Source organism: Bubalus kerabau, chromosome X (assembly GCF_029407905.1).
Source record: "Bubalus kerabau isolate K-KA32 ecotype Philippines breed swamp buffalo chromosome X, PCC_UOA_SB_1v2, whole genome shotgun sequence".
Classification (NCBI taxonomy): domain Eukaryota; kingdom Metazoa; phylum Chordata; class Mammalia; order Artiodactyla; family Bovidae; genus Bubalus; species Bubalus kerabau.
In genome coordinates this window covers 110,466,753-110,483,804 of record NC_073647.1, presented here as the reverse complement: position 1 = coordinate 110,483,804, position 17,052 = coordinate 110,466,753, and the positions used below count along the sequence as shown (strand labels likewise).

General features: G+C 36.6%; 1 protein-coding gene across 5 annotated transcripts in view; it reads right to left on the bottom strand.

Moving 5' to 3' along the window:
- Positions 1–215: 215 nt before the first annotated feature.
- NBDY (negative regulator of P-body association) overlaps positions 216–17,052 on the bottom strand; it is a 57,323-nt gene continuing 40,486 nt past the window's right edge. For 4 of the 5 annotated variants that reach the window (XM_055563009.1, XM_055563010.1, XM_055563008.1 and 1 more), the window contains one exon: positions 216–455. The gene's annotated coding sequence lies outside the window, so the exon portion shown is untranslated. Of the gene's footprint in view, positions 456–4,407; positions 4,457–17,052 lie in introns of all 5 variants that reach the window. The other variant, XM_055563011.1, reaches the window with a different exon arrangement.

Sequence of the window (17,052 nt, the reverse complement as noted above, 5' to 3'; positions counted from 1 at the left end):
AGAATGTGCTGGGAATTTAATTATTTTTCATATTTCCCCTCAATCCTCCCCCCTCATTCTTCTGGTATTTTCACACTATAAAGAATCAGTGAATGGTAATTCTTAGGAAGAAGGTCATACTTTGATACCAATTTTACTGATGCTTGGAATTACTATGAAACCTTTACTGAAAATTGACAATTTACTAGATCGTAGTCATATAGAACTAACAGCAAATGAGAGAAAAACTTTATTGGAAACTTAATGGATTTATAAGAATTCAAAGTTATACAGCAAAGACAGTGTCACCAAAAGAGAGCATTGACTGGCTGCTGCAGGACCACCTCACAGGCATTATTTGCTTTGGTGAGGTCACCACAATCCATGCTGGGGTCTTCAAATTTAGAGATCTACTGGTCATGTTCCAGAATCCATCCAAATACAGGAGGTGAAATTTTGATGATTATATTGTAAGACTGAAAGATATAAAAGAGGACAATTTATTCATTTATATTGAGAAATGCAATAATCATACAGATTAGATATGTCTCTTGAGAAGGTAACACCCCACTTTTCCTTCTAGGCAGATTATAAGGGAAGCAAAATTATTAGTGTATTTCTTCATAAACATTAAATCAAAGTCATAAGATGCTAATAACAGGCATATTACTTATACCTGGTGTAAATTTCCCTGCACAATGAAGATTTATCTGATACATAGACCAGATGTCTCCATTACCCAAGGCATTTTTCCCCGAGAAAAGTTCTAGGATGTCTACCTTTGTATTTCTTATTTTTTAGACTGCCATAATTGATCAACTGGCCCCATTCTGACCCAATTACCCATCAACACGTTCTTTTATTCTCCAGAAAATCTGTACTTATTTACAGAAATAATAAATGTTTATAATTGAACAGTATATAATTCAAACAATATAAACAAAATTATCCTTGTCACCAAACTTCTACTTTTCTTCAGTTCTATTTCTAAAAGAAATCACAGGTATCAGTTCTTTCTAAATCCTTTTCTATGCATTTAAATATTCATACAGATAGTACTTACAGTAATATAAAATTACAGTAATATAAAATTTAGACAGTTTGAATATAAATTAGTTCATTCTGCAAATTGTTTTAATTCACTTTAATCCACTTAATAAAATATTAATGATTTTTCTTTATCAAAATAGATCTATCTACATATTTCAACAGCTCACAATATTATACTGCATGACAGAATAGTCATTCCTCTCTCAAAAGGAATTTCTATCTTTGAAATTTTTCTTTATAATAAAAAAGCATATTTGTCTATATGTAAGAATTTTCCCATAGATTCCATAAGCAAATTATGTGTCAAAGAGTACACACTTTAAAGTTTTAATGCTGCTAATATAAAAATACACACTCTCATAACCAGTGTATATATCACCACATCCTCCCTAAAACAGACTACATAGATTTTTGATTGTTGCAAATGTGATGTGTTAAAAATGATATCTTGAATTATACTTCCATGATTAATAAGGAAGTTAATTAATTATCATTATTGGTCATTAATATTTTGCCTTCTAAGAACTGTCTGTTCCTTGAACATTTTTCTATCAAGTTATTTGTATTCTGTGTTATATATAAAAGTGTTTTAAGGACTCAAATCAAGATGGTGGAGTAGGAAGATGTGGCCCTCCCCCCATGAACATATCAAAAATACATCTAAAAGTGGAAAAAAATTCTCAATGAAAACTAACTGAAGACTAGCAGAAAGATTCCTGAACAATCAAGGTTGTACGAAAGAAAGATACATGAAGAATTGGGTAGGAAGGGAAAAGAAATGATCAGATTAGGACTTGTGCCTCTGGGAGAAGATTCAGAGGAAAAGGGAGACTATACAGGCATAGACATTCACTGGAGAGTGAGTAGTTTGAGCAACATATTGGATGACCTACTCCTGGAGTCTGACAAATGGAAGCGCCCCCTTGGCTGATTGGAGGCTCAAGAGTGCTGTGGGAAGCCTTGACTTTCTTTGTGATGAGCACTTGAATGCTTGCTTGCTCCCAAACACGGGCAGGAAAGGTTGAACTGAAACCACACAGGTCGTTGACTCATTCCCTGTGACCAATCTGGTGTGTGCCCCAGCCTGAATCAAGCAAACACTCTACCGCCATTTGCCTCACACTGAAGCTCCCCACTAAAGCAAAAGCAGTCAGAAATGAAGAAAGGGCTCAGCTATAAGATGTCACAGTGACTCAGACACTAAGCGTGTCTGAGCAGGGACTGGGCAGCCATTGTGGTTGATAGCACAGGCAGCACATCACAGGAAGACCAGATTGCTGAAAAGTGGCCAGACTGCCATACCATACTCTATGCCCTGACCCTTGTTCAGTACCCACACCATTACCTCTTGCCCCAGCACTGCTCTTCTCTGGGGCTAAGGGAGACTGTGCTGGAAAGCAGAAGAATACACACTTCAAGGGAACTGAGGTACTTCAGACTCAACCCTCAGGGCTTCTGTTCCAGCAACCTGAGATCTGACCCAACCCCCAATAGGGTGGTGACAGTCACTGAACAGAGCAAAAGCCCCTCTTCACATCTGCTTTCTGCCTTAGCCCCTTAGCTGCTTTCTCCAGCCCCATCTTCTACCATGATGATAGATGCTAGCACACCCTGAGAAAAGATGTGACTTGTGTTCACATCAAATCTAGCTCTATCACCAAAGTCACTGGGCGCACATAGAGTCACACATAAGGACATCCCTTCAAGATAATTGTTTTACTTAATTTCATAGAGACAGAGAAGAATAAGCAAATTGAGAAGACAGAGGAATTTTTCTCATTTGAAAAAGAAAAAAAGGAACCAATAAAACAGAAATGAACAATTTACTAAAGAATTCAAAGCATTAGTAATAACAATGCTAACTAAATTATGTAAGAGAATAGATGAGCACAATGAAAATTTTAACATGGAAGCAGAAATATATATATATAAAATAGGTCAGAAGTAAAGAATAAGGTTTCCCTAGTGACTCAGTGGTAAAGTATCCACCTGCCAATGAAGAAGACATGGGTTTGATCCCTGGTCTGGGAGGATCCCACATGCTGCAGGACGACTGAGCCTGCATGCCACAACCACTGAGCTTGTACTGTAACAACCAGAGCCACAATTGTTGAGCCCACATGCTGAAACTACTGAAGCCCATGTACCCTAGAGCCCATACTCTGCAACAAGAGAGGCCATGAAAATGAGAAGCCTGTGCACCATAACAAGAGTAGTCCCCACTCACCACAACTAGAGAAAAGCCTATGAAGCAATGAAGACCTAGCACAAACAAAAATAAATAAATAAAATCATTTTTTAAAGAAGTAAAAATGAAGTAAATAAAAAACACACTAGAAGGAGTAAACAGCAAACTATGTGATACAGAAGAATGCATACAGAAGAATGCATTCTATCTTAAAGAATATAAATCAGCAGCACAACAGGAAAAAGAAAACCAAATTTTTAAAAATGGAAACTGATTAAGAGATTTTGGGGATAACATAAAGCATACAAACACTCACATTATAGGAGTCCCAGAAAGAGAAGAGATAGATAAGGGGGTAAAAATACATTTAATAAAATTATAGCAGAAAATTTCCCAAACCTGGGAAAGGAAAGATATTCAGGTATAGGAAAACAAAGATTGAACCCAAACAGACCCACAGCAAGACACAGTCATAATTAAAATGGCTAAAGTCAAAGATAAATAATTATAGGTCATGGAGTGAATGAAACTGTTGGAAGGTCTTGCTGGAGGCCCCTTCTTTCTCTCTATCCCTGGAATCCATGTGTCATCCCTCCACTAGAAGCTCCTCCAAGGATATGGTCTTGTGAGCATAATATGTTTTGGGGACTATCTGGATGATCTATATACAGGAGTGAACCCAATTAAAACCTTTATATACATTATAAAATTCTGGCAGCCAGTGTGGTCTGTTCATCATGTAGTGCCCAAGACAAGCCTCATATGTACTGCTGCAGTGACCTTGATAAAGGCTATACAGATGGCTGACAAAATGACAGAGTAGAAGGACATAAGCAACACCTTCTCATTAAAACATGAAAATCACAACTAATTGCTAAAGAACAATCGATAAAAAAACACAGGAATCTATCAAAAATTGGCACCCGGTATCCAAACACAACACAGAAGTGGCAATGAGACAGAGTGAAAGTCCTGAGCCACACATCAGGATTCCCAGCCTGGGGTTGGGTCAACAAGAGAAGGAGACCCCAGAGAATCTGGCTTTGATGGACAGTGAGGGTGATCACAAGAATTCCACGGGACAGGAAGAAAGAAAAACCGCACTATTGGAGGGGGGAAACAAGACCCTGTGAGCATCAGAACACATGGGCAAAAATCAGTGACCTCATAAGAGACTAGATCACACCTACCTGTTAGTATTGGAGGGTCTGCTGTGGAGCTGGGGGTGGCTGTGGCTCACTGCAGGGACAAAGACAGTGGTAGACAACAGTTCTGGAAAGTACTCATTGGTACAAGCCTTCCTGCAGAACACCATTTTCTACTCAAGACCTAGCCTCACTTAACAGCCTGTAAGCTAGAGTGCTGGGATATTCCAGGCCAAACAACCAACAGGGAGGGAACAGAGTCCCACATATCAGCTTACAGGCTGGGTAAAGCCTTCCTGAGCAGAGCTCTGCCAACCAGAGAGACAGGACCCAGCTCCAACCACCAGCAGGAAGGAACCAGATCCTCTCACCAAGAAGCCTGCAAAATCCCCTTAGATAGCCTCATCCAACAATCCAACAGCTTGCAGAAAAGAAACCGCAATCACAGAAAGTTAGACAAAAAGAGATGAAAGAGGAATATATCCCAAATGAAGGAACAAGATAAAACCCCAGAAGAACAACAAAATGAAGTGGAAATAGGCAATATGCTGAAAAATAATTCAGAGTAATGATAGTGAAGATAATCCAAAATCTCAGGAAAAGAATGGAGGTACAGATTATGAAGATGCAAAAAATGCTTAACAAAGATGCAGAAGGACTAAAAGCAAACAAAGGAAACTATAAGCAAAGTGAAAAGACAACCCTCAGAATGGGAGAAAATAATAGCAAATGAAACAACTAACAAAGGATTAATTTCCAAAATATACAAGCAGCTCATATAACTCAATACCAGAAAAATAAACAACCCAATCAAAAAGTGGGAAAAAGACCTAAACAGACATCTCTCCAAAGAAGACATACAGATGGCTAACAAACACATGAAAAGATGCTCAACATTGCTCATTATTAGAGAAATGCAAATCAAAACTACAATGAGATATCACCTCACACCGGTTAGAATGGCCCTCATCAAAAAGTCTACAAACAGTAAATGCTGGAAAGGGTGTGGAGAAAAGTGAACACTCTTGTACTGTTGGTTGGAATGTAAATTGATACAGCCACTATGGAAGATGGCATGGAGATTCCTTAAAAAAAACTAGGAATAAAACCACCATATGATCCAGCAATCCCACTCCTAGGCATATACCCCGAGGAAAACAAAATTGAAAGAGACACATGTATCCCATTGTTCACTGCAGTACTATTTACAATAGCTAGAACATGGAAATAACCTAGATGCCCATCAACAGATGATGGATAAAGAAGTTGTGGTATATATGCACAATGGAATATTACTCAGTCATAAAAAGGAATGCATTTGAGTCAGTTCTAATGAGGTGGATGAACCTGGAACCTATTATACATAGTGAAGTGAGTCAGAAAGAGAAAGATAAATACCGTATTCTAACACATACATACGGAATCTAGAAAAAATGGTACTGAATAATTTATTTACAGGGCAACAGTGGAGAAACAGACATAGAGAATAGATTTATGGACATGGGGAGAGGGGAGGAGAGGGTGAGATGTATGGAAAGAGTAACATGGAAACTTACATTACCATATGTAATAGAGATGGCCAACAGGAATTTGCTGTATGGCTCAGGAAACTCAAACAGGGACTCTGTATCAACCTAGAGGGGTGGGATGGGGAGGGAGATGGGAGAGAGTTTCAAAAGGGAGGGGATATATGTATACCTATGGCTGATTCGTGTTGAGGTTTGACAGAAAACGGCAAAATTCTGTAAAGCAATTATCCTTCAATAAAAATAAATAAAAAACAAAGAAAGAGATGAACAATACAATAGTTAAATTAAAAATACACTAGAAAGAATCAATATCAGAGGAACTGAGGGAGAATAACAGAAAAGCAGCGAGCTGGAAGATAGAATGGTGGAAACGACTTCTGTGGGACAGAATAAAGAATGAGAAAAAGATAGTGACAGTCTAAGAGACCTCTAGGACAACATTAAATGTATGAACATTTGCATTATAGGGATCCCAGAAAGAGAATAGAGAGAGAAATGACTTGAAAAGAATACTTGGGGAGATATAGCTGAAAACTTTCCCCACATGGGAAAGGAAACAGTTACCCAGGTACAAGAAGCACAGAGAACCTCAGGCAGGATAAACTGAAGGAGGAACAGAGAGTTAGATTTTAATCAAACTGACAAAAATTAAAAACAAAGAAGATATTAAAAGCAACAAAGGAAAAGCAACAAATACCATGCCAGGGAACTCCATAAGGTAATCAGCTGATTTCCCAGTAGGAACTTTGCAGGTCGAAGGGAATGGCGGCATGGTATATTTAAAGTGATGAAAGGGAAGAACCTACAAACCAAGAATACTCTACCTAGCAAGGCTTATATTAAGATGCAACAGAGAACTCAAAAGTTTATAGACAAGAAAAAGTTAAGAGAATTCAGCAACACCAGACTATGTTTGCAACAAATGCTAAAGGAAATTCTGTAAGTAGAAAAGAAAAGTCCACTACAAAAAGCAAGACCATTACAAATAAAAAAGTTGATGGATAAAGACAAGAATAAAGGTAGGAAATGAACTACACAAAAATATGATATAAAAACAAGCAATTGTGAGGAGAGTACAAATGCAGGATACTGGAAATGTATTTAAAATTAAAACACACAGAATGAACATCATCAAAAACAATCTACAAATAATAAATGCTGGAGAGGATGTGGAGAAAAGGGAACACTCTTGCAATGTTGGTAAGAATATATATAAACTGATACAGTCACAATGGAAAAAAGTATGTGAGTTCCTTAGAAAAGTATCACATGACTCAGAAATCCCACTACCAGGCATATACCCTGCTGCTGCTGCTGCTGCTGCTGCTGCTAAGTCGCTTCAGTCGTGTCCAACTTTGTGCGACCCCATAGATGGCAGCTCATCAGGCTCCCCTGTCCCAGGGATTCTCCAGGCAAGAACACTGGAGTGGGTTGCCATGTCCTTCTCCAATGCATGAAAGTGAAAAGTGAAAGTGAAGTCGCTCAGTCGTGTCTGACTCTTAACGACCCTATGGACTGCAGCCTACCAGGCTCCTCCATCCATGGGATTTTCCAGGCAAGAGTACTGGAGTGGGTTGCCATTTTCTTCTCTGCATATACCCTGAGAAAACCACAATTCAAACAGACATATGTACCGTAGTGTTTATTGCAGCACTATTTACAATAGCCAAGACATGAAAGTAACACAGATGTAAATTGAGAGATGAATGGATAAAGAAGTTGTGGTACATATATACAGTGGAATATCACTCAGCCATAAAAAGGAATAAATGTGAATCAGTTGAACTGAGATGGGTGAACATATAGCCTGTTACACAGAATGAAGGAAGTCAGAAAGAAAAAAACAAACAAACAAATATCATATAGTAAAGCATACATGTAGAATCTAGAAAACAGTACTGATGAACCTATCTGCATGGAAGGAATCGAGACACAGATGTAGCAAACAGACTTGTGGACACAGTGGGGGAGGGAAAGAATAGGACAAATTGAGAAAGTAGCATTGACACATATGCAATACCATGTGTAAAACAGATAGTTAATGGGAAGCTGCTGCTGCTAAGTAGCTTCAGTTGTGTCTGACTCTGTGCGACCCCATAGACAGCAGCCCACCAGGCTCCCCCGTCCCTGGGATTCTCCAGGTAAGAATATTGGAGTGGGTTGCCATGCCTTTCTACAGGGGATCTCCCCCACTCAGGGATCAAATCTGGGTCTTCTGCATTGCAGAAGTTATATATATATATATATATAGTTAAGTCTCATTTTCATTGTTGTATGTTAGAAATCAACACAATATTGTAAAGCAATTATCCTTAATTAAAAAATAAATTAAAGACCAATAATTTAAAACAATCCTGTTTATATATCGACTGCTATATTAATACTTTATGGTAACCCAAACTGAAAATCCACACTAGATATAAATACGAAAAAGAAAACAAACACTCTAAACACAAAACTAAGTTTAATCATCAAATCAAAACAGAAGAGAACAAAAGAGGAAGGGAAGAAAAAGACCTACAAAACAAATTGAAAAAAATTAACAAACCTAACAAAATGGCAATGCAAACATATATTTAAAAAAGAGTGGTAGAAACATACCTATCAATAAATACCTTAAATGTAAATAGATTAAATGTTCCATCAAAATACACAGACTGTCTGAATAGATACAAAAACAAGACCCATATATATGCTGTCATAAGACAAAATAAACCTTAAAATAAACTTATAAGAGACAAAGAAGGAAACTACATAAAAATCAAGGGGTCAATTCAAGAAGATTGTAAATTGAAAACATATATGCACCCAACATGGACTTCCCCAGTGGCTCAACATAAAGAATCCACCTGCAATGCAGAAGATGCAGGAGACCTGGATTTGATACCTGGGTGGGAGAGATCCCCTGGAGAAAGGCATGGCAACCCACTCCAGTATTCTTACCTGGAGAATCCCATGGACAGAAGAGCCTGGCAGCCTACAGTCCACAGGATCACAAAGAATCAGACATGACTGAAGCAACTGAGCATGCATGCATGCACCCAACATAGAATCCCTATGTATGAGGCAAAAGCTTACAGCCATTAAATAAGAAGTCAACAGTAACATAATAATAGTGGCACTTTTGTCTTTAACATCCCACTTTCATCAATGGAAGATCAGTCACACAGAAGATCAACAAGAAAACACAGGCTTTAAATAACATATTAGATCAGATGTACTTAATTGATATTTATAGGCTATTGCATCTAAAAGCAGAAAGATACACTTTCTTCTCAGTTGTACACAGAACATTCTCCTGGATAGATCACATCTTGGGACACAAATCAAGCATTGGTAAATTTAAAAAAGTTGAAATCATTTAAAAATATTTATTTATTTATTTTATATATAAGATAATTAAAATAGTGTGATGGTTTTGCCATATATCAGTATGAATTAGCCATAGGTATACATGTGTCTCTGCCATCCTGAACCCCCTCCACCTCCCTTCCAACCCTATCCTTCCAGGTTGTCACAGAGCACCAGCTTAGGGTGCCCTGCTTCACACATCAAACTCACACTGGTCATATATTTTACATATTGTAATGTCTATGTTTCAATGTTATTCTCTCAAATCATCCCACATTCTCCTTCTACCACTGAGCTTTTGCACAAAGAAGGAAACTATAAGCAAAGTGAAAAGGCAGCCCTCAGAATAGGAGACAATAATAGCAAATGAAACAACTGACAAAGAATTAATCTCCAAAATATACAAGCAGCTCATGCAGCTCAATACCAGAAAAATGAACAACCCAAGCAAAAGGTGAGCAGAAGACCTAAACAGACATTTCTCCAAAGAATACACACAGATGGCTAATAAACACATGAAAGGATGCTCAACATCACTCATTATTAGAGAACTGCAAATCGAAACCACAATGAGGAATCATCTCACACTGGTCAGAATGGCCATAATCAAAAAGTCTATAGACAATAAATGATGGAGAGGGTGTGAAGAAAAGGGAACACTTTTACACTGTTGGTGGCAATATAAACTGATAAAATCACTATGGAGAACAGTATGGAGATTCCTTAAAAAATTAGGAATAAAACTACCATATGACCCAGCAATCCCACTACTGGGCATATACCCTGAGGAAACCAGAATTTAAAAAGACATATGTGTCCCAATGTCCATTCCAGCACTATTTACAAAAGCTAGGACATGCAAGCAACCTAGATGTCCATTGGCAGGTGAATAGATAAGGAAGCTGTGGTGCATATATACAATGGAATATTACTTAGCTCTACAATGAAATTCATTTGAGTTAATTCTAATGAGGTGGATGAAACTAGAGCCTATTATACAGAGTGAAATACATCAGAAAGAGAAAGACAAAAACCATATATTAACACATATATATATAAAATCTAGAAAGGTGGTACCGATGATCCTACTTACAGGGCAGCAAAGGAGACACAGATGTAAAGAAAAGTCTTTTGGACTCAGTGGGAAAATTGAAATCTTAATCAAGAATATTTTTCTGATCACAGAATTATTGAGATTAGAAATCAAATGCAAGGAAAAAGAAACTGTAAAAACTACAAACACGTGGAGGGGAAGCAAAATACAACTAAACAACCAATGGATCACTGAAGAAATCAAAGGAAATTTTTTAAAATACACAGAGACAAAAGAAAATGAAAGCACAATGATCCAAAACCTATGGGATGTGGCAAAGCAGTTCTAACAGGGAAGTTTATAGAAATACAACCTTACTTCAGGAAACAAGAAAAATCTCAAATAAACAACCTAACCTTATGCCTAAAGATACTAGGGGAAGAGAAAAAAAAAATAGTAAAAGGAAAGAAATCATAAAGATTAGAGAAGAGATCAAAGAAATAGAGATGGAGAAAACAATAGAAAAGATCAATGAAACTACAATCTGACTCTGAAAAGATAAACAAAACTGATAAACCTATACCCAGATTTATTGAGAAAAGAGGGAGAGGCCTCAAATCAGTAACATTAGAAATGAAAAAGGAGAAACTACGATGGACATCACAGAAATACAAAGGATCATAAGAGATACTACAAGTAACTCTAAGTCAATAAAATGGACAACCAGGAAAAAAATGGACAGATTCTTAGAAAGGTACAGTCTCCCAAGACGGAACCAAGAAGAACTAGAAAATATGAACAGACCAATCACAAGTACTGATGTTGAAAATATGACTTTAATCAGACACCATGATGAAGTGGAATTTTCCTCAGGGATACAAAGATTTTTTTCAATATTTGCAAATCAACCAGTGTGATATACTATATGAATAAATTGAAAAGCAAAAATCATATGATCATGCAAATAGATAGAGAAAAACCTTTTCACAAAATTCAACACCCAGTTATGATAAACTCTCTAGAAAGTGGACATAGAGGAAACCTACCTCAACATAATAAAGGCCATATATGACAAACCTACAGCTAACATTATATTCAATGGTGAAAAGCTGAAAGCATTTCCTCCAAGATGAGGAACAAGACAAGAATGACCACCCACATCATTTTTATTAAACAGAGTTTTGGAAGTCCTTGCCAAGCGAATCAGAGAAAAAGAAGAAATAAAAGCATTGCAAATTGGAAAATCAGAAGTAATACTGTCACTGTTTGTTGAAGGCTTTAAACTATACATAGAAAATCCCAAAAGTTGGCACCAGAAAACTAGTGGAGTTCACCAGTGAACTGAGTAAAGCTGCAGGATTTAAAATTAATACAGACAAGTCTGTTGCTTTTCTATACACTAACAAGGAAAGATCAGACAGAGAAATAAAAGAAACAACCACATTTACCATCACATCAAAAACAGTAAAATGTCTAGGATTAAACCAATCTAATGAGGCAAAGGCCAGTACTCTGAAAACTATAAGATCCCAATGAAAGAAACTAAAGATGACACAAACAAATGAAAAGATATGCCATGCTCCTGAATCAGAAAAATCAATATTGTCAAAATAATTATGCTACCCAAAACAATTTACAGAATCATTATAATCCCTATCAAATTATCAATGGCATTTTTCACAGAACTGGAATAAAAACATCAAAATTTGTATGGAGATATGAAAGACTCTGCAGAGCCAAAGTAATCTTAAGAATGAAAATCAGAGCTGGAGGAAATCAGGCTCCCCGACTTCAGACTCTACTACAAAGCTACAGCTATCAAAAGAGTTTGGTACTGACATAGAAACAGAAAAATAGATTAATGGAACAAACAGAAAGCTGAAAATAAAATCACACATCTATGGCCAATTAATCCATGACAAAGGAGGTTAAGAATATACAATGCAGAAAAGACAATCCCTTCAATAAGTGCTGGAAAAACTGTACAGCTACATGTAAAAGAATGAAATTAGAACACTCACTAACACCCTACACGAAAATAAACTCAAAATGAAAGAAAGACCTAAAGGTTGGGTGGAATATTATAAAACTCTTAGAAGCAAACCCAAGCAAAACACTCTGACATAAACTGCAGTAATATCTTGGTGAACCCACCTCCTAGAAAAAGAAAAATGAAAAGAAACAATTTGGACCTCATTAAACTCAGGAACTTTTGCAGATAGGGAAATCATTAACAAACTGAAAAGGAAAACCAAAGAATGGAAGAAATATTTGCAAATGAAGCAACTAACAGGGATTATTCTCTAAAATTTACGAAGAGCTCATGGGGCTCAATAAATCTCATACACAGACAACTCAGTTTTTTTTAAAAAAAAAAAGAGCAGATGACCTAAATAGATATTTCTGCAAAGAACACATATAGATGGCCAAGAAGCACAGAAAAGATGCTTAACATCACCAACAGTTAGAGAAATGCAAACCAAAACTACAATGAGAAAAATACCATTTATAGTTTGATAGGGTTTGCATTGTATCTGTAGTTTGCTTTGGGTAGTATAGTCATTTTTACAATATTGATTCTTTTGATCCAAGAACATGGTGTATCTTTCCATCTGTTAGTGTTGTCTTCTATTTCTTTCATCAGTATCTTATAGTTTTCTGCATACAGGTCTTTAGGTAGGTTTATTCCTAGGTATTTTATTATTTTGTAGAAATGGTGAATTAGATTGTTTCCTTAATTTCTCTTTCTGATTTTTCATTGTTAGTGTATAGGAATACAAGGGATTTCTGTGCATTAATTTTGTATCTAGTGATTTTACTACATTCACTGGTTAGATCTAGTAATTTTTTGGTTTCCTTCATCTTTAGGATTTTCTATGGGGAGAAGGTAATGGCACCCCACTCCAGTACTCTTGCCTGGAAAATCCCCATGGATGGAGGAGTCCATGGGGTCGCTAAGAGTCAGACACGACTGAGCAACTTCACTTTCACTTTTTGTTTTCATGCATTGGAGAAAGAAATGGCAACCCACTCCAGTATTCTTGCCTGGAGAATCCCAGGGACGGGGGGGCAGGGGCGGGGAGAGGGCTGGTGGGCTGCCGCCTATGGGGTCGCACAGAGACGGACATGACTAAAGCAACTTAGCAACCGCAGCAGCATGTATAGTATTATGTCATCTGCACACAGTGAGAGTTTTACTTCTTTTCCAATCTGGCTTCCTCTTATTCTTTTTCTTCTCTGATTGCTATGGCTAGGACTTCCAAAATAGAACTACAACAATTTTTTTCACAATTTGTATGGAAAAACACAAGACCCCAAATGAAGTAAGGCATCCTGCAGTTCATGGGGTCACAAAAAGTCAGACAAGACTGAGCAAATGAACAACAACAACAAAGCCACAGCAGTCTTGAGAAAGAAAAACAGAGCTGAAAGAATCAACTCTCTTGACTTCAGACTATACTACAAAGCTAAAGTCATCAAGACAGTATGGTACTGGCACAAAAACAGAAATATACACCAATGGAACAAGATAGAAAACCCAGAGATAAACATGCACTTATGGGCACCTTATCTTTGACAAAGGAGGCAAGATCATACAATTGAGAAAAGACAGCCTCTTCAATAAGTGGTGCTGGGAAAACTGGACAGCTACATGTAAAAGAATGAAACTAGAACTTCCTAATATTACACCATACACAAATATAAGGCCAGAAACTATGAAGCTCTTAGAAGAAAACATAGGCCATTCATTCCTTGACATAAATCATGCCAAGATTCTTTATGACCCACCTTCTAGAGTAATGGAAATAAAAATAAAGATAAACAAATGGGACCTAATTAAACTTAAAAGCTTTTGCACAGCAAAAGAAACTATGAACAAGGTAGAAACACAACCCTCAGAATACGAGAATAGCAAATGAAAGAACTGACAAAGGATTAATCTCCAAAACATACAAGCAACTCATGCATCTAAATACCAGGATAACAAACAACCCAATAAAAAAGTAGGCAAAATCCCTAAGCAGATAAGCAGACATTTATCCAAAGAAGACATACAGATGGCTAATAAATGCATGAAAAGATGCTCAACAGTGCTCATTATTAAATAAATGCAAATCAAAACTACAATGAGGTATCACTTTACACCAATAAAACAGAATAAAACTACCATATGAACCAACAGTCCCAGTACCGGAAATATACACTGAGGAAACCATAATTCAAAAAGACACATGTACCTCAATGTTCATCAAAGCACTATTTACAATAGCTAGGACATGGAAGCAACTTAGATGTCTACTGACAAATGAATGGACAAAGAAGCTGTGGTACATACATATACAATGGAGTATTACGCAGTCATAAAAGAATGCATTTGAGTCAGTTCTAATGAAGTGGATGACATAGAGCTTATTATACAGAGTGAAGTAAGTCAGAAAGTGAAAAAGAAATATTGTATATTAACACATATATGTGGAGTCTAGAAATATGGTACTCACGAACATATTTCCATGGCAGCAATGGAGACACAGACTTAGAGAACAGATTTTTGGACAGAAAGGAGGAAGGAGAGGGTAGGACAAATAAAGAGTAGCATTGAAACATATACTTTACTATATGTAAAATAGATAGCCAGTGGGAATTTGCTGTATGACCCAGGGAGCTCAAACTTGGTGCTCTGTGACAACCTAGACGGGTGGTATAGGGTGGGAAGTGAGTGGGAGGTTCAAGAGGAAGGGGACATATGTAGGCCTATGACTGAAACATGTTGATGTATGGCAGTAAACTACACCATATTGTACAGCAATTATGCCCCAATTAAAAATCAATAAATTAAAAAAAAGAAAACTACAATGACATATCACCTCACAACAGTCAGAATGACCATCATTAAAAAGTCTACATCAATAAATGCTGGAGAGGGTGTGGTCAAAAGGGAACCTTCTTTTGCTGCTGGAGGGGATATAAACTGGTTCAGCCACAGTAAAGAATAATATGGAAGTTCCTCAAAAAACTAAAAACAGAGCCAACACATACTATTGCTATTGCACTCCTAGGCATATACCCAGAGAAAAACATGGTTCGGAAGGATACATCCACACAATGTTCTTTGCAGCCCCGATATGGAAGCAACCTAAATATCCATCAGCAGACGTATGGATAAAGAAGATGTAGTACACATATACAAGGGGATACTACTTAGCCATTAAAAAGCACAAAATAATGCCATTTTAAGCAACAAGACCTGGAGATTAACATACTAAATAAAGTAAGTCAGCCTGAAAAAGACAAATATATATTAGTATTATTGCTTACATGCAGAATCTTAAAAAAAATGATACAAATGAACTTATTTACGAAACAGAAACACACTCACAGACTTAGAGGACAACATTATAGTTACCAGGGGGGGAGGGTGCAGGGCAGAGATAGATTGGGCATTTGGGATTGACATGTACACACTACTATATATAAAATAGATAACCAACAAGGACCTACTGTATAGCACAAGGAATGCTGCTGAATATTCTGTAATAACCTAAATGGGGGAAAATGAAAAATAATAACTGCATGTTTATATATAACTGAATCACTTTGCTATCCAACTGAAACACAACACTGTTAATCAACTATGCTTCAATATAAAATAAAAGTTTTTAAAACAGAAAAAAAAGAAAAAAATTATAAAGGTAGCAAGAGAAAAAAATAGATTTATATACAAGGGAACCCCTCATAAGGCTATCAGCTGATTTTTCTGCACAAACTTTACAAGGTGGAAAGGAGTGGCATGAAATATTTAAAGTGCTAAAATGAAAAAAAAAAAAACAAAAAAACTGCAACCTAGGATTATCTACCCAGCAAGATTATGATTTAGAACTGAAGAAGAGATAAAGAACTTCTCTGAGAAGAAATAAATAAGATTTCTTCTATACTAAACCCACCTTACAAGAATGTTAACATGTATTATCTAAGTAGAAAATAAAAGGCTTTAACAAGAAGTACCTAGACAAAATGAAAAATCCCACTACTAAAGGCAAATATACAGCAAAGACTGAGATTCCACCTCTTAAATCAGCCAGTATGAAAATTAAAAGTAAAAATAAAATGCAAAATCAAATATAACTGTAATAATCAGTAAAGGGACAAACATAAAGATGTAAAATGTAACATCAAAAACACAAAGTATAGTGGAAGGTAGTAATATTAATAAATTTAGGTCCTTTAGTACTTGCTTGAAGTTCAAACACTACCTGTTTAAAACAAGTAGATATAGTAATAGATCAACATATGTGAATCCCATGGTAGGCATGAATCAAAAATCTATGATACATACACAAAAACAAATGAGAAAGGAATGCAAGCATACCACTAAAGAAAATCATTGAACTACAAAATAAAGAAAAAGGGAGAACTACAAAAAACAACTGGAAAAACATGTAGTTAAATGGCAATAAGTACATAATATCCATAATTATTTTACATCAAAAGACATATGTGCATGCTAAGTCTGCTTGAGTCATGTCTGACTCTGTGTGACCCTATGGACAGTAGCTTGCCAGGATCTTCTGTTCGTGGGATTCTCCAGGCAAGATACTGGAGTGGATTGCTGTGCCCTTCTCCAGGGGATCTTCCTGATCCAAGAATCAAACAGTTGTAAAGGAACACGTTGGTGATGCAGGGGAGAAGTATATTTGGGTTAATGTTCTCACAATGTAAAACGTTTAGATGAAGGGCAGGAAACAAAATTACTTCAAAAGGAGGTGAAGCAGCTACTTG